This window comes from Acomys minous (genome assembly GCF_964271855.1).
Source record: "Acomys minous genome assembly, chromosome: 2".
Taxonomy (NCBI): Eukaryota; Metazoa; Chordata; class Mammalia; order Rodentia; family Muridae; genus Acomys; species Acomys minous.
Genome location: NC_140484.1, coordinates 73960054 through 73978611, shown reverse-complemented (window position 1 = coordinate 73978611; position 18558 = coordinate 73960054). Strand labels below are relative to the sequence as shown.

Sequence of the window (18558 nt, the reverse complement as noted above, 5' to 3'; positions counted from 1 at the left end):
ACCCAACAAAGAAAGAGAATTTCAGACCAATTTCTGTTATGAACATTGATGTAAAAAAAACTCAATAAAAATACTCACAAACTAAACACTAGAACACATCAAAGATATCATTCATCATGACCTGGTAGGCTTCATTCCAGGCATGAAGGGATGGCTTAATGCACAGAAATCCATCAATATAATCCACCATATAAACAAACTGAAAGAAACAAAACCACATGATCATCTCCTTAGATGCAGAAAAAGCATTTGACAAAATCCAACACCCATTCATGTTTAAAGTTTTGAAGAGATCAGGGATACAAGGCACATACCTTAACATAATAAAGACTTTATAACAGCAAGCCAATAGCCAACATCAAATTAAATGAAGAGATACACAAAGAAATTACTCTCAAATTGGGGACCAGGCAAGTCTGTCCACTTTCTCCATATCTCTTCAATATAGTTCTTGAAGTTCTAGCCAGAGCAGTAAAACAATGAAAGGAGATCAAAGGGATCCAAATAGGAAAGAAGAAAGTCAAGTTATCTCAATTTGGAGATGATATGATAGTGTACGTAAGTGAACCCCAAAATTCCACCAGAGAACACCCACAGCTGACAAACACCTTCAGCAAAATGGCTGGATACAAAATTAACTCAAAAAAGTGAGTAGCCTTGCTGTATACAAATGACAATAGTGCAGAGGAAGAAATTAGGGAAACTACACCCTTCACAATAGCTACAAGCAATAAAAAATATCTAGGAGTAACTCTAACCAAACAAGTTAAGGACTTATTTGAAAAAAACTTCAAATCTCTGAAGAAAGAGATGGAAGATGACATCAGAAGATGGAAAGTTCTCCCTTGTTCATGGGTCAGGAGAATTAACATAGTAAAAATGGCCATCTTACAAAAGCAATTTACAAATTCAATGCAATCCTTATCAAAATACCTACACAATTTTTAAAGACATTGAAAGATCAATTCTCAACTTCATATAGAAAAACAAAAACCCAGAATAGCTAGAACAATCCTGTATAATAAAATATTCTCCCAGAGGAATCTCAATACCTGATCTCAAGCTGTATTATAGAGCAACAGTAATAAAAGCAGCATGGTACTGGCATAGCAATAGATTGGTTGATCAATGGAATCTAATCAAAGACCCAGAAAGTAACCCACACATATATGAACACTTGATTTTTGACAAAGAAGCCAAATCTATTCAATGGAAAAAGCATAGCATCTTCAACAAATGCTGCTAGTCTAACTGGATGTCTACATGTAGAAAAATGCAAGTAGACCCATATTTATCACCGTGCACAAAACTCAAGTCCAAATGGATTAAAGACCTCAACATAAAACCAGAGACACTGAATCAGTTAGAAGAAAGAGTGGGGAAGAACCTGGAACACATTGTCACAGGAGACAACTTCCTGAACAGAACACCAACAGGCCAGGCCTTAAGGTCAACAATTAATAGATGGGATCTCATGAGGCTGAAAAGCTTCTGTAAGGCAGGACACACTGTCAACAGAATAAAGTGACAGCCAACTGACTAGGAAAAGATATTTACCAACCCTACATCTAACAAAGGTCTAATATCCAAAATATATAAAGAACTCAAGAAATTAACCACCACACCAAATAACCCAATTAAGAAATGGGGCTCAGAAACGAACAGAGAATTCTCAACAAAGGAATATCAAATGGCTGAGAAACACTTAAAAAAATGCTCAAAATCCTTAGTCATCAGAGAAATGCAAATCAAAATGACACTGAGACTCCATCTTACACACATCAGAATGGCTAAGATAAAAAACTCAAGTGACACCACATGTTGGGGAGGATGTGGAGAGAGAGGAACACTCCTTCATTGCTGGTGGGAATGCAAACTAGTACAACCACTTTGGAAATCTACCTGGTGCTTTCTCAGAAAACTGGGAATAGGACTTCCTCAAGACTCAGCTATTCCACTTCTTGGAATATACCCAGAGGATGCACTACCACACAACAAAGACATATACTCAACCTTGTTCATAGCAGCCTTATTCATAATAGCCAGAACCTGGAAACAACCTAAATGTCCATCGGTTGAAGAATGGATAAAGAAACTGTGGTACATTTACACTATGGAATACTACTCAGCTATTAAAAACAAGGAACTCCTGAAATTTGCAGACAAATGGGTGGAACTAGAAATGATCATGCTGAGTGAGTTAACAGAGATGCAGAAAGATTCACATGGTATATACTCACTTATTATTGGACACTAGCTCAAAAGGGATGTCCTATGAAAGTCTTCACTTACCAGGAGATTGGGATAGATATGCAGACATCCTATTGGGACTCTAGGTAAGATAATTATGGAAGAATGGGAAAACAAAAGGATCCAGAGGGTCTTAGAAACCTACAAGAAGAACATTATGATGGGTGGATCTGGCCCCACGGTGGGTATGCTCAAGCTACTGCACCAACCAAGGACAGTACATGCAGTAAAGATTGATCCCCTACTCGGATCTAGCCAATGGACAGGAGATTATCCACAGTTGTGTGGAGAATGGAGACTGACTCTAACATGAACTCTGGTCCCCCATATTAGACCACTTCCTCTTGGTGGGGAGGCTTTGTGGCACTCAAAGAAAAGATAAGCAGGCTACCAAGATGAGACCTGATAGCCTATGACCATATGGTGTGGGAGAAGGTCCCCTTTGGTCACAGACCTAGGAAAGGGGAATAGGGCAAAAGCAGGAGGGAGGAAGGAACAGGAGGATACAAGTGAGGGAAAAACAATTGAGATGTAATCTGAATAAATTAATTAAATAAAAAATGAAAAAATAAAACTACCCAAACTATTAGACCAGATTCTTGAGTGCTGAGGGGCACACAAGACAAAGACTGGTCATCAGGGAGGATTTCCATGGACATGGAGTGGCCAGCAGGGAGGGCTTTCAGGAGGAAATGCTCTTGCTGTACCCTGAAGCATAAGTAAGTGTCTGAATGGTGGACAGTAGAGTCTGAGGAGCTAAGGAAAGACTTGCCACACCACCACCACCACAACAACAACCACCACAACAACCACCACAACCACCACCACAACCATCACCACCACCACCACAACCACCACCACCACCACCACCACAGCCACCACCACCACAACCACCACCACCACAACCACCACAACCACAACCACCACCACCACAACCACAACCACAACCACCACCACCACACCCATCACCACCACCACCACAACCACCATAACCATAACCACCACAACAACCACCACCACCATCACCATGACCAAGAAAGTTGTATTTGGGATAGTAGGAGTTTAGACATGTGGGAGCTGGGAAAGCGCCAGAAGACACAAAATGCAAACCTGCAGAGAGGGAGGTGGGGAATGACAGCTATGAGAATGATGGGACAGGCCCTGGATAAGAGGCCAGAGGGAAACAGATGCAGCAAAGCCTCAGGAGGGCAGAACTGGATAGACCAGGAGACAGAAAACAGGTGTAGAAGTCAGAGTGAACACGCACCTATACACCATGCAGCGAGAGTGAACACGCACCTAGTCACTATGCGGTGACAGTGAACATACACCTAGTCACCATGCAGTGAGAGTGAACATGCACCTATTCACCATGCAGTGAGAGTGAACAGGCACCAATCACTAAGCCGCGACAGTGAACATACACCTAGTCACCATGCAGTGAGAGTGAACATGCACCTATTCACCATGCAGTGAGAGTGAACAGGCACCTAGTCACTATGCGGCGACAGTGAACATGCACCTAGTCACCATGCAGTGAGAGTGAACATGCACCTATTCACCATGCAGTGAGAGTGAACAGGCACCTAGTCACCATGCAGTGAGAGTGAACACACACCTAGTCACCATGCAATGAGAGTGAACAGGCACCTAGTCACCATGCAGTGAGACTAAACATGCACCTAGTCACCATGCAGTGAGACTAAACATGCACCTAGTCACCATGCAGTGAGACTAAACATGCACCTAGTCACCATGCAGTGAGAGTGAACAGGCACCTAGTCACCATGCAGTGAGAGTGAACATGTACCTAGTCACCATGCAGTGAGAGTGAACATGCACCTAGTGACCGTGCAATGAGAGTGAACAGGCACCTAGTCACCATGCAGTGAGCATGAACAGGCACCTAGTCACCATGCAATGAGAGTGAACAGGCACCTAGTCACCATGCAGTGAACATGAACAGGCACCTAGTCACCATGCAGTGAGCATGAACAGGCACCTAGTCACCATGCAGTGAGCATGAACAGGCACATAGTCACCATGCAGTGAGCATGAGCAGGCACCTAGTCACCATGCAGTGAGCATGAACAGGCACCTAGTCACCATGCAGTGAGACTGAACATGTACCTAGTCACCATGCAGTGAGAGTGAACATGCACCTAGTCACTCTGCAATGAGGAGAGTGGGGAGTTTGAGGAGAGGCCACAGCTGCAACTTCCTCCTAGGGACCCTGGAGAAGGATAAGAGGGGGCTTTATAACATTAAAGTACAGCCCAGATGTCAACTAGAACAGCCGTAGAAACACCCATTTATGGAGAAATAGAGACTAGGGACAGCCATGCAGTTCCCAGGGATTGTGGGAGCATAGTTTTCGTTGAGAAACAAGCAGAAGGGGAGGCCCTGGCTCAGGGACCAGCCATATTCTTCATGTACAAGGAAGGAAGGGGGAAAGAAAATAGGCCAAGAGTATTCCTCCCCATCCCCCCTCTCTCCCCCTTCCCTCTCTTTCTCTCTCCTTCTCTCTCTTTCCCTCCTCTTCATATATATATATATATATTATATGAGAGAGAGAGAGAGAGAGAGAGAGAGAGAGAGAGAGAGAGAGGGAGAGGGAGGGAGAGAGAGAGCACTTAGGCTCTCGAGGAACTCACTATGTAGACTAGGCTGGTCTTGAACTCATAAAAATATGCCTGTTTCTTCTCTTGAGTGCTCGAAATAAAGCATGTGCCACAAAACCTGCCTTACATTCACTTTCTTTTACATAGTCCATCATATGTGGCATGACATGAGTGCCTAAATGTGGCTATTTGTATGTATTTATGTATTTATTGTATTTATAGTCTATGCCCTCTCTCTACAGTGCCCCAATGTGAGATAAACCATAGTAATCCACCATACATCTTTGCTATTTTCTCCTGTGTTCATGAAATTGGATCAAAACACTGAGTAGAAGCAACATTGCACGTCACAATAGTGCTGATGGCTCCTGGGGATAATGAAATACTGGCCTATGATTCAGTAAAGAGTGCTTGCCTAGCGGGCGCATGGTTCTGTGCTCTACTCCCCGCACCACCAAAAACAAGTAGATAATGATAGATAGATGAAAGATAGATATAAGACAGACAGATAGATAGATTAGATAGATAGATAGATAGATAGATAGATAGATAGATAGATAGATAGATAGATAGATAGATAGCAGATGACAGATCAATAGGTAATATTTAAGTAATTGATAAATTGATTTGACAATAGATAAATAGATGCTACGTGTGTGATAAATAGGTCGATGGGAGAGAGGTGATAGATGCTAGATTGATAGATGAGTGATGAATAGACAGATGATAGCTAAGTGACAGATGGTTGATAGACAGGTGATGGATAGATGTTGTTTATAGATAGGTGGAAGAGAGAGAAAGAGAGTAGAAGATAGGTAGACAAATAGGTGGGAGAAAGATAGATAGATAGATAGACAGGTGTTTGATAGATAATAGTAGATAAGCATATAGATGATAGACAAAATGCTCCCACATCTGTTGCCAGGTAGACAGTTCCTCAGGCCTGTCTGATCTGCCCCTCTCATTGGTGCTAGCCTCATCCAATTGTCTCACACTGTGACAGTCACGTGCACACATGGATCCAGGGACAGTGCTTTAGTAACCCTTATTAACACAGAGGCATGCTACACTTGTTTTCCTGCCCTTTACTTTCCAACACTCAATCATGCTTCATGTGCACCATTCCAAGACCCCAGCTGCGGCATTTCCTCTTCCTCACAGCTACATAAGAAACCTTGGATGGGCTGGGAAGTGCTCAGCCACACCATTGCTGAAAGTTCTGCAGACTGACTGATCTATCAGAACTTTACCATAGGGAGAGTGGGATGCCGCAGATTGAGCTAGCATTACATTGGTCATTAGGTAGCATATAGGATCCCCCTACTTAGCTATAACCCAGCTACTTGATGTCCCCACCAATGTGTTTGGAGACTCACCTGAGGTGTGACCTTCTCTTGTTCTGTTACTATAAAAAAAAAGTCCCTATGGCCACTTCCCTGGTGGATCTGTCATTTGAGGCATCTGTGTTGCCAGAGCCTTGATCACTTGTACTTGCCTCAGAATGATCTTTCAATCAACCTGAGGTGACAGCTGTGTTTTCCATAGCCATAGCCACTGGTTTTCCTTCCCTTAGTGGCTTGGTAGTGTGACCCAAGTGAGAAAGAAAGAAACAACTGAAGATGCAGAAGAGAGAAAGCAGAAGCTATGAGAACCCTTGACAGGACATGACGGGGGGGGGGGGGAATGCTGTGGCCCAGAGGGAAGGTGCCTTTCACAGTGCACCCATATGGGGTGAGGGAGGGGGAATGGAGGGAGGAGTGGGGAACGGAGACCTTGCGATGCAATGCCATGCAGGCTGATCCCCACGGGTGTCCTTTTCTGCCCACAGCCTTGGTAAGCTGTACAAGGTGGCAGGACTTGATTGGGACATGGTGGCCCCTTGCTCAATGCCAACTCTGATTCCTAAACCCCAGCTACTATGTTTTCTTTTATATTAAATCCATCACGTTCCTCCTGCATTCAGGACTGTGTTACATGCTGCCTTTGCTGTTTGGAATGCTTCTGCTATTTCCCTTTCACCTAATTCCTTAGGAAAGATTTTTGGGGGAAGAAACCTAAAAATATCTCTAGAGATTGCCTTATGACCATACTGGAATGGTATTTCTGTGTTACACAATAGTAACAAATTCCAGCTGGGTGCTAAATATAACTACTAAAATTCTTTGTTTGATTCTAATAAGAAGGTTGCTGCTAAAGGCCATTGCAGTAATAGCTTTTGGCTTTTTGGCGTGTGCATACCAAAACGTCTCTACAAACATAGGAGAGAAAACCCTGCCCAGGCACACAACACACACAGGGAAGAAAGGCAGAGGGGAGCAGTGTGAGAGGAAGTCCATTCCTGGTAACCTTTTCCCTAGGTCATCCCCAGGCCCGATGGCAAGGGTCACCATCACCATCTTGCTGCTCAGAATGCCACTTCATGAATACGGAATCCCAGTCTAAGATGTGCTCCTTGTAAGTAGCCGCATCACAGCTGAAGGAAAGGAAGGAAAATAAATGACAGGTTCTCTGAGTCATGTCCCCTGGTTGCTGACTCAGCAGGAACTTACCAGGGGAAAAGCTTCCGCCCAGGGATGCTGCCATGGGCTTTGGCTCTGACCTGATTACTGGAGTCCCCCCCAGTCTACCCCATCCTCACCCTTAGCCCCCCCCCCGTTCATCTCGCCCCACCCCCACCTCCACTCATCCCTACCCTCACCTCATCCATCCCCATCTCTCCCCACATTGCTCCTTACTCAGTGCAGGATCCCTTGAACTTTTCAACGCCTCTCACAGTTTTGTGGAGGGTTTTGGGAAGAATTTTGTTTGTGTTTGTGTGTGTGTAGCCCTCCACATCCACAAGCTCTTTGCTCATTTCTTCAACCAACCATAAAGAGTCTGGGTGGGCATAAAACCTATAGTGAACAGGTACATTTTTTCTTCTCCTTATTCACGTGACAATGAAGTGTAACAGCTATTTCTGTTACTCGCATTGTACTACGTGTTAAAAATTTAGGTTTTGATAAAGAGAAAGATGTGCAGGTTATATGCAGTCACTGTGACATTTAAAGGAAGGGCTTGAGCATCTGTAAACTATGGCATTGGGGACACTGGCATTACTCTCCAAGGGACAAAAAGCCAGTATCCAGCCTACCTCAATCTAAGGCTGCCCAGAGGACCCACTGCTTCATCAATACAGGGTTTGGGGTGGTCTGTTGCCCACAAAAGCAATAGTGAAGAGATAGGCATAGCCCTATCCCAATAAAGCTTTATTAAAATAAAATAGACTCAGGGCCAAATATGGTCCTTGGGCTCTGTTTTGCTACACCCTGGCCCAGTCTCCCACAGATTGCATGTCACAGCATGGCAACCAGTACAGCAGCAACTTGGCATGGCCCTTGAAGTGGCCCACATCAGCAGGACTCTGCAGTAATTACAGCAAAGGCACAGGCCATAAACTTTATTGCTCAGCAGAACTGTGGCCCCCAACCTTGCTTTCTGCTGATTTGCTGGAGAGTGGTGAGGTGGGCCCAGGTCCCTGATTGCTGATGCATTGGGAAAAGCAAATCCTGCATGTTTAATTAAATGTTATTCAAGAAATAAAATCCAGGCCCTTGGCTGACAATGCAGAATATTAAAGCATCAATTCCCCAAAGGAAACCTGCCTTAATTAAATTCTCCAAATAACCAGGAGGGGGAAAATCCCATATTAATCCCAGATGCTAACATCTGCCCATCAATCCACAGAGATGTCTTGATCAGTGAAGGTTGGAACTACTGGTTTTCTGAGGAAAGTTGGCTGAGACTCTGAACCCTGTTATCCAGAGGCAGCCAGAGCCTATTCATAAAACCCCATGAATAAAGGGGGGACATAAGGATCTGTTCCTTCATGGCCAAAGAAGCTAATAATTGATTAGAACAAATTGTGATGAGGTCTACAGCAGAGGACCACAGTGCTCTGCTCATGCATCCTGTCCCAGGCAAAAGTTTTTCCTGCATTACACAGAAAGATACAAAGAACATAGGCAGATAGTAGCCTTATTTGTTTGTGGAATTTACGTCATTGCATTCCACTAACTTATGCAAGATGACTTAAACTCTTAGAAAAATACCTCAGGAATGGCTCCTGGCTATGCTGCTTGGTTGGGTTGTGTTAAGTTACATTGGATTAGTTTGGGTTTAGTGTTGTTGGGTTTGGTTGAATTTTATTGAGTTTGGTTGGGTTGGGCTGGGTTGGGTTGGGTTTGATTTGGTTGAGTTTAGTTTGCTTGGGTTAGGTTGGGCTGGGTTGGGTTGGGTTGGGTTTGGTTGGGTTTGGTTTGGTTGGATTTGCTTTGGTTGACTTTGGTTTGGTTGGATAGGATTGCATTTGGTTTTGTTGAGTTTAGCTTGGTTGGTTTTGGTTTTGTGATGTTGGTGATTGAAGCAAGGACTTCACCTATGCCTAGCAATGGCTATACTACTGAACTGTATCCTCAGACTTCTTTTCCCTCTTTATTTAAGAAAATGGTCTCAATAAGTTGCCTCAGACTTCTTTTCTCTCTTTATTTAAGAAAATGGTCTCAATAACTTGCCCCACCTGTCTTTGAACTATCAATAATCCTGCCTCAAGTCTCCTGAGTATCTGGGATTACAGGGCTGCCCCACTAGGACCAACTGCTCATGGTTTTTTCTTACTTCTCTTGACTCAGAAAGCAATGTGACATCTGTTTGCTCAACTGAATGCCGTCTTCATGATTTTTGATATTAATATACTCTCTTTCTAGTATTATGGGGAGCCCACCAAAGACCATTCATATACAACTGATAGCCAGTTAAAAGTTTTTATTCCAGCCAGTTGGGACTACACTCAGGTATTCAGGACCCAAGTGTAGCACCAAACATTTAGAATAAGGGGCTTTTAAAGGCAAAAACCATATGCGGTTATCTTGTTCAGCAGCAACAAGGGAAGGTTTTCACAAGCAGGCAGTTTAACAGAAGCCAAGATAATGTAGCTGGGGCATGGGTTTTGTTGTTGTTGTTTCTGTTGTTGTTGTTTTGTTGCTGATTTGCTATTATTGTGTTTTGTTTTGTTTTGTTTTGTTTTGTTTTAAGGAAGTGTTTCTCTATATAGCCTTGGCTGTCCTGGACTCACTTTGTAGGCCAGGCTGACCTCAAATAGCTTTAACATCTTGGCTTAAGGTTTCTAAAATAGAGTTGGGCAGTTTTCCACAGGTTTTCCACCAAGGAGATCAAATTCTAGTCAAACATAAACTGCTTTCAGCAAGAATGCAAAATGAACCAAGGCCGTGGTGATGTCCTGGTCCATGCCCCAGCTGACAGCGATGTATGAGTCTGAGGTGCTACTGCAGCTGGGGTCTGTGTTGATGCCCAAGGTCCAAGATACCACCAAAAGCCATGCAGATGTTCATGGTCTGGGCCATACTGGTGCCAGAGGCCATATTGATGGGAGTGGCCAGTGCTCCTGAGACCACATTGTTGCCCTTGGCCTGTGTGGGCTAAGATGGTGTCTATGACTTCTTAGCAGCAGAGGGCCATATTAATGTCTGTGGTTTATACCGCCACTGGGGACCATGCTGAGGCTTGCGACAAGTGCTGACTCAGGAGACTATGAGGAGACACTGTCACCAGAAACCGTAAGTTCATGGTCCATGCTCCTGATGACTATTAAGGGCAAGGAAGCTACTTTTGTCATGGTATTGATGACTGCAGACTCACAGTTGAGAAAGAGGGACATGGAAGGCTTCTGTGACCACCCCTACTCCCACCCACGCCCCAAAAAGTAACAACCTAGACAGAAAGCCATCGAAAAGAACTCCTTAAAATGGTTATAAGGGTGCTGAAGTGTAGCTCTCTATAACTGATGGATTCTGGTGGGGCTGGGGTGGGGCTGGGGTGGGGTGGGGGTGGGGTGGGGGTAAAGGTAGGGGTGGGGGTGGGGAAGAACTCAGTTTTTTTAAGGGGCTGGTCACTGGAAGTTTGACCGTGCTCCAGTGAGTTTATGGATAAAACAAATTGGACTTGATTTCTTTCTTTTCTTTTTCTTCTTCTCTGTTTTCTGGGGATAAGAGTCCAGGGTAGGGCAGACCTTGGAGGACTTGGACATGAGAGTGCTCAAGGTCCATGATGTACAATTTAAATAATCAATAAATATTATGAAAAAATGTTTAAAAGAATGCAAGATAGAGAAACCTCTGCACTGGCTTGCCCTACATACTAGTATTAACTTACTAATTTTAATATAACTAATTCTTTATCTCAAATAAATGCACTTTAAAGGTCACTTTTTACATCAAGTCTGCAAATAAAATTTTGTTATTACTTGCTGCCATTTAAAGGCATTCATAAAACCAGATACAATGTGTGTAGAGTCTAGATGTAAATATATATATATATATATATATATATATATATATATATATCCACATGCATATATGATATGAAAATAGAAGGGGTGAGTATATTATGGAAGACAAGAAGGGACAAGCCAGGACAGGTAGACAGCATTATTTTCTCTTGGATTAGCAAGGGGAATTATTTACAATGAGAAAGGGGACCAGTGGAGAGGAAGGGAGGACCAAAAGAGCAATGAAAGAGAAGCAAGCATAAACAAAGTACAAATGTGTGTGTGTGTGTGAGAGAGAGAGAGAGAGAGAAAGAGAGAGAGAGAAAGAGAGAGAGAGAGAGAGAGAGAGACAGACAGACAGACAGACAGACAGACAGACAGACAGACAGACTATCATACTTAGACCATTATTTTGTATCGTAATTAAAACTATATTTTAAGAAAAATAAAATAAAGTATTGGTGGGGGGGTGAAGACCAACAGGATAAAGCTACCTGGCTATCACTGGGTGAATCCAGAGAGCCTGAAGGGCTGGGAGACAGCTCAGTGGAAAGAATGGTACAGAATGATGCTGCGCAGCATTAGGGTGTGAGATCAGCTCCCGTGCAGCTGCATCTGTAACCCCTGTGTTTGAGTGTAGGGACAGCAGGACTCATAAAGCTGGCTGGGCAGCCGACCATGTCTGATTGGTAGCTCCACATGCAATGGAAGACCCCATTTCAAAAATTAATGTGGGGCGCTGTCGAAGAGGACACCTGACTTAGGATCTGTGGCCTCCACATGAGTGTGCACACACATGCACACACAAAGCCAAAGAGCTTGAGACTGGTGTTCTCTCTGTTGGTAGGAACAGATAAAGTAAGATGCTTAGCAATGCAGGGGGATCCACTTCAGTGACACTCCAGGCCCGAGATGAGAGGTCTGAGCTGAGCCTGGCCTGTGTAAGTTCCCACTGCTCCGACACAGGCCCTGCCTCAGGCTCAGCTTCTGACCTGTCAGAGGAGGTTGGCATCCAGGGTACCTCTGCCCGCTCCCCAGGCATGGGTTTTAGGCATCAGAAGAAGTAATACAACACAGGACAAGGGCTAGAGCCTTGGAAGACCCCTGGTGTTAGGCAAGAAAGTTTCAGCATATGTCTGACCCCGTCTGATTCTGCTCCAAGGGCTGGGAGCCAATTTCCCAGCATTACTGCAGAGAGTGTCAATCTTTATAATGAGTGGGATGCATCCAGTTTGGGTGATTTTGATTGAATGTCCAATAGTCACGATTAGTCTTCATTGAATACTAAATATAAATATGAAGAATCAGAAAAGACAAGCAGATTGTGAAAAATCTCCCAAATTTATTTTTGCAATGCTGTTAAATCCATTTCTGATTAAAATAATTCATCACTTATCTATAACAAGCAATACTGGATGCTTATCCATATGTGAATCTATCTTGGAAATAGGCACCATCTTAAAATAGTTTTTAATAAAAATGCATTATTTTGGGGCAGCAATTTGGTCCTGAGGACTGGCTGCTGACAAAGGGAGGACACTGTTCTAAGTCACAGAATGTTTCCCAGACAATAAATTAAGGAGGAAAGAGCAGAGGCAGCTAACTGGCCATGTGACACAGACTCGGGGGCCTACCTTTGCTGCAAGTTCATTTTTCTTCATTTTTAGTGGGGCGTGGGATTCGGGGCAGCCATTGCTCTGTTTTTAGTGAAGCTAGTCACACAGCTCCCATGACTCTACCTGGGCATCAAGTTCACTTGAAAGGATCATGAGGTGGATACAATTTGAGAAATAACTTAAAATATGCTCAAATGTTAGAAGGTCCTAGGTGTGGCATTCAATGTCACACACACACACACACACACACACACACACACACACACACACGCACACACACACACACACACACACACACACACACACACACACACACACACCAAGTAACCTAATCCGAAGACATTGTTCTCTGCTAAACCTGTCAGTAGATCTCAGCTGAGAAAATTCTCAATATTTTCACAAGGAACTTCGTGTGACACTTGTATACACAGATGTTTGCACAAAGAATGCAAAGAATGCCTGGGAAGGAGCAAGAGACAAGTGAGTGTGTAGGGGTCAGAATAAGAAGGAAGTGAGAAGCAGAGGGCAGGTGGGACCAGGAGGGACATATTCTGTATGCATCTGGTCTTGCCTTAAGAGTTTTGTACATATATCGCCCATTCAGTAAGCGGAACAACTGAGGGACACAGTGGGGAAAGGCAAGGATGAGGGAGAGAGAAAGGGAGGTCAGGGCTTTTGTTATTCCAGCAACATATTTCTGGCCTTTGCACTATTTCAGCTCTCACTCCCTGAAATGAGTTGCCCAGCCTCAACCCCACACACGCCCTTCCTGTGCTTTGCCAAGAAAATTCCCGTGGAAGCTCCAGCACAAACCCCACCTGTGAGCGCATCACCCAGGAAGAGTTCCACATGGCAGGAACAAACCACCTCCTATGGGTTGTCCTCTGACCCCACATGTCCTTTAGTGATTGGCCAGACAGGTGTCCTGGTGCTGAGGAACCCACAGGACAGTCAGACACTCATTTATCTTCCCTCAATCATTCCTGGGGGACACAGGACTGGCACTGCCCCCCCAAAGCCAGGTCAACCATCCTTGACCACAGACAGGTTCTCAAGGAGTCACCGACAGCAGAGCAGAGGAGCCGATGACCTGGTGTCTGGCTTCGGACACTGCTGGGTGGCCTTCCCATGACCATGTTAGTCAACTTTCTATTCCTGAAGAGCTTTGGTCACAGGGAAAGGAGTGCCCAGTTTGTATCCCTCTTCCACCACTGTGCCTCAAACCAAGTGTGGACTGAGCACCCATGTGAGCATGGCAGAGGGAAGGAATGTGAGGAGTGAGTGTCAACTGTCTCCAGGCTCCGTGTGGTGTGCTGGGTGACACAGAGCAGAGGAGAGCTCCTTGAAAACTGCATTGGTAGAGGATAAGTAGAGGTGCCCATCATGATCCTGTGGAGAGTGGCTGGCTGTGCACATCAGGTGAGGAGACGGTGACTGAGGTAGAAAGACGGACTTGTGTGGGGAGCTGCTAGCATTTCAGGGTGGTTGGCCACAGAGAGCACTTCAGACTTGGGTGAAGTGGTGGTGGGTTTTGTTTTGTTTTGTTTTGTTTTGTTTTGTTCTGTTTTGTTTTGTTTGAACAAGGGCTAAGGGAAGGCACGTGCCCATGCCTGCTGGACAGACTCTTCTCTCTTCTTTCTACCCAGTTTGGTCCCCAGAGCTGAAGCTGTGACCTTGGGCACTGTCTCCTCTGGGATGGAGATTGTTTGTGCCTCTGAAGCAGACAGGCTTGTGCTAAGGTCCCCAGCACGCTCAGGCAAGTTGGCAGGTGATGCGCCCTTTCCTAATTCTGACAGATCCTAGGGCTGTTCATCGACCTGCTGGCCGGCCCACGCCCACACAGTGTGGTTAGCCAGGGTGAGGTGACAGCAGACTGACATTAATTATCTGCGGTTAGATTATCTGAAAGCACAAACAGAGCGCTGTCAGTGCTGCAGAAAGGCATCTCTGCTGATGTGCCTCACAGTCCAGACCCAGGGCAGAGGCAGGTTTCTGGAACCAAGGAATGGTGGGTGAGGCCAGTAGCCCTTCCCTACCCTGCCCCAAGAGAATGTCTCATAAAGAGCCTTTGGGCCAGGCTCCCAGTGGTGAGAAATCTGTTAACCATGACCCACCCCAGTGCCCAGGTCATCCTCACACATTAAAGGCTCTATCTTCACAGATGTGTCCTTTTCTTTGTGGTGGCCTTCTCTGCCCTCACCACTTTGCGCACACACACTGTGGCAACCACGGAGGCCTGAGGTCAATCCCACTTCTCCCTTCTGTTCTCTGAGCTCATTCTCTTAACCCATTTGCCAACGGTGGCCTCCTGCCAGGTGGCCTTTACCCTGGTGCCCACATACCGCATGGTAGAATTCCTCAAATCCCATACCACGTGATCCTCCTCCACCGCAAATATTCCTAAATCCCTGCCAACAGTAGCAAATCGCACAGGGAAAAAGTGTGGCCTAGCGGCAAAAGAAGTAGCTCACACAACCTAGGTCAAGCCGCCCTGCAGCCCCTGCTTAGCTGTGTGACTCTGAGCAACGTATTTGCCCTCTCTGAGCCTCAGTTCCCTCCTACATAAGTGGATAAGCCCAACCCACAGGCCTGTTTAAAGGGCTGGGTTAGGGGAGGTAGCAGGCACTGGGATGGGAACAGCCTCACTTGGCTGCCCCCTTGATGCATTTCCTGCTTAAAGTAGATCGTCCCCATTCACAGTGGGCCTCCTGAGGGTGCCCATTGGAGCAGTGGCTGTCAAGGCTCCCCGGCTTCAGCACTGGAAGTTGGTGGCTCTGCAGAAGACAGTGGTGTCCTGCTCATCATAGCACAACCCCATCTTAGATAGCAGTAGCGTCTGACCCGTTGTGACAACCTTCCTGTGGTTCTCTGCAGACTTTCCCCATGCCTTGATAGATAACTCTGTTCTGGGCCTTGTGGCAGCAAGTCATGTGGACAGCCCCAATTGTAAGTCCCAGGGAATGTTCATTGAATATATAGAGTGAATGAATGAATGAACAAATGAATGAATGAATGAATGAATGAATAGCAAGTGTAACCGGAAATATAGAGATCGCAAGAGACTTGAAGTCAGAAACTCTGAGTTCCAGCCCTGCCACCATCAGGCCTGGAAGAAGTACTGATCCAGAGGCAAATCATGGCTCCTAGACTGAGGCTCTACTCAGTTTTCTCATCTGAGTGATGGGGGGGGGGGGATGGTGACAGCGCTAACCCCTCCCACCACAGAAGCGTTTTCCTACCCGTGTGTTAAACTGCCCTGACGAAAGCAGCTTTGGGGGTCAGGGTTCATTCTGGCTCACAGCTCAAGGTATAGCCCATGATATGGGGACGTCAAGGCAGCAGGAGCTCAAAGCAACTGGTCACCCTGCAGCAACAATCAAAAAAGAGAGCTAGCTATCAGTGCTCGCTGGTAGCCTGGTCACTTTCTCCATTCATACAATCAAGGACCCTCTGCTTAGGAAATTGTGGCCCCATCCACAATTAACATGGCTCCTCCCACACAAATTGACACAATTAAGATAACTCTCCAAACAGGCATGGCCGGCCACCAGTCTCCCAAGTAACTATCAATTCTGTCAAGTTGATAGCCAACACCATCACACTGATGAAGTGCTGTATAAACCATAGTGTGCTGGACCCTGCCGGTCTCTGAAGCAGCCTTGCACCTTTCTCTACCTGCTTTGCCACTAGGAGAAACGGCTTCTCTCCAGCCGCTGTACTGGGTCAGCCATGTCTGGCATCATCAAGACGTGACAGGGTGGGTAATATACACTGCATGTAAGGAAGCTAATATATTCTCACACATCCCTTTTAATAATGTTGTAAATATGTCTGATGGGAGAGATAATAGAGATACAGCAAGCGTAATGGCAATGATGGATCAGGCAGAGAGGGTCTCACATTCGTCGCCAGGGTGGCCTGTCACAGCTCCTTTATAGATGGTGTCTTTGGTAGATGGTGTCAAGTCTGTCTTGAGTTATGGGAAGCAAGAGCCCTTACTTTGCACTGTGCTTCTAATAAGTAGAGGGACAGCGTGGGAGTGGGAACAGTGCTGGTCACCAAGCCTGGCCCACCCAGGTTCAAACTCAGGCTGGGCTGCTCCTGTGTGGGTTTGAACGAATCACCTACCTACTTTCTCTGAGTCCAGCATTAAGAGCAAGGTGGAAAAGATCTACTTTTAGGGTGGAAATCATAATGGTGGGCAAGTAGACTGCTTCTGTCCCTGGAAAACTCCAGCTCACTGTCCAATTTGCAAAGCAGAACTTCTTGGAGAAAATTACTGCACTTGGGATGATTTAGCCACTAGCCTCCTGAAGTGGACCAGGGCGTTCTTCACTTACCCTGGGGCATGGTGGGTGAAGCATAGAGCCCAACCTAGCAAACTGAGGGTGACTAAAGGACTCTCAGCATGGGAAAGCTGCCACCATAGCCAAGCTCAAACGGTTCACAGGGGCACTGTCTGGATACGGGCCCAGAGGGTGGCGCACGCCACGTCTGAAGTGGGAGCTGGCTGTGCAGTGCTCAGTTCCAGCCTTCCTGTGTATTATGTTCAGCCCATGGAGTAATTAAATCCTTTAAATTACCTAGCAGCATTTAGGTGCTATGTTTAAAACAGAAGCATCCCAGCATCTAACTGCCATAAAAATGTCTCACCGTCATCAAGGTATTGGTTGGCTCAGGGTGACTATTTCCCAGAGCTGTTATTGACCTTAGACTCTACTTGGTTTTTGTTGGTTGGTTGGTTGGTTGGTTGGTTGGTTGGTTTTTAGACATGGTTTCTTGTTTTTTAATTTTATTAATTTATTTATTCATGTCACATCCCTATCATAGCCCCCTCCTACCTCATCTCCTGGCCCCACCCTTCCTCTCTTTTCTCCCTACTACCCCTCCTGTACTCCTCAGAAAACGTGAGCTCCCATACCAACCTACTCCAGTATATCATCTTCCCCTGTGGCCTGTTGAGGCATCGCCACCAGGGGTAAGTGACCAAAAAGCAGCAGACAACCGAGTACAGGCCAGAGACAATCCCTCTGCCCCTTACTAGAGGACCACATGAAGTCTGAGGTACCCACCAGCTACATTTGTGTAGGAGGTCTAGATCCAGCCCATGCATAGTCATTAGTTGGAGTTTCGGTCTCTGCAAGGTCCTCTGGGCTGTGGTTAGTTGAATCTGTTGGTCTTCTTGTGGAGCTCCTATTTCCCCTTCTTTTTCACAAGACTCCCTACACTTTGCCCAATTTTTGGCTTTAAGTCTCAGCATCTGTTTCAATCCATGGCTGGGTGGAGCCTCAGAGGACAAGTACTCCAGGTTCCCCTCTGCAAGCATAACAGAGATGGTTAATAGTGCCAGGTGTTGGCTCTCTCCATCTCTGATGTCAAGCTATACTACAAACCAATAGTAATAAAAACTGCATAATACTGACATAGAAATAGACTAGTTGATCAATGGAATTGAATCAAAGACCCAGAAATAAAACTCACACACCTACAGACATTTTATTTTTGACAAAGCAGCCAAAACCATATAATGGAAACAGTGGTGTTGATCTAACTGGATGTCTACTTGCAGAAAAATGTAACTAGATCCATAGTTATCACCCTGCACAAAACTCAAGTCCAAGTGGTTCAAAGACCACAACATAAAACCAGACACACTCAATCTATTACAAGAGAAAGTGGGGCTCAGCCATGAACTCATTAGCACAGGAGACATGGTTGCTTTATGTAGCGCTGGCTGTCCTGCAAC

General features: G+C 45.4%; 1 long non-coding RNA gene across 1 annotated transcript in view; it reads right to left on the bottom strand.

The window, feature by feature from the left end:
- Window positions 1-7060: 7060 nt before the first annotated feature.
- Window positions 7061-18558, bottom strand: part of LOC311590150 — a 45173-nt gene continuing 33675 nt past the window's right edge. Inside the window, exon 3 of the long non-coding RNA XR_014776787.1 lies at window positions 7061-7344. This is a non-coding gene — a long non-coding RNA (uncharacterized lncRNA). The remainder of the gene's footprint in view (window positions 7345-18558) is intronic.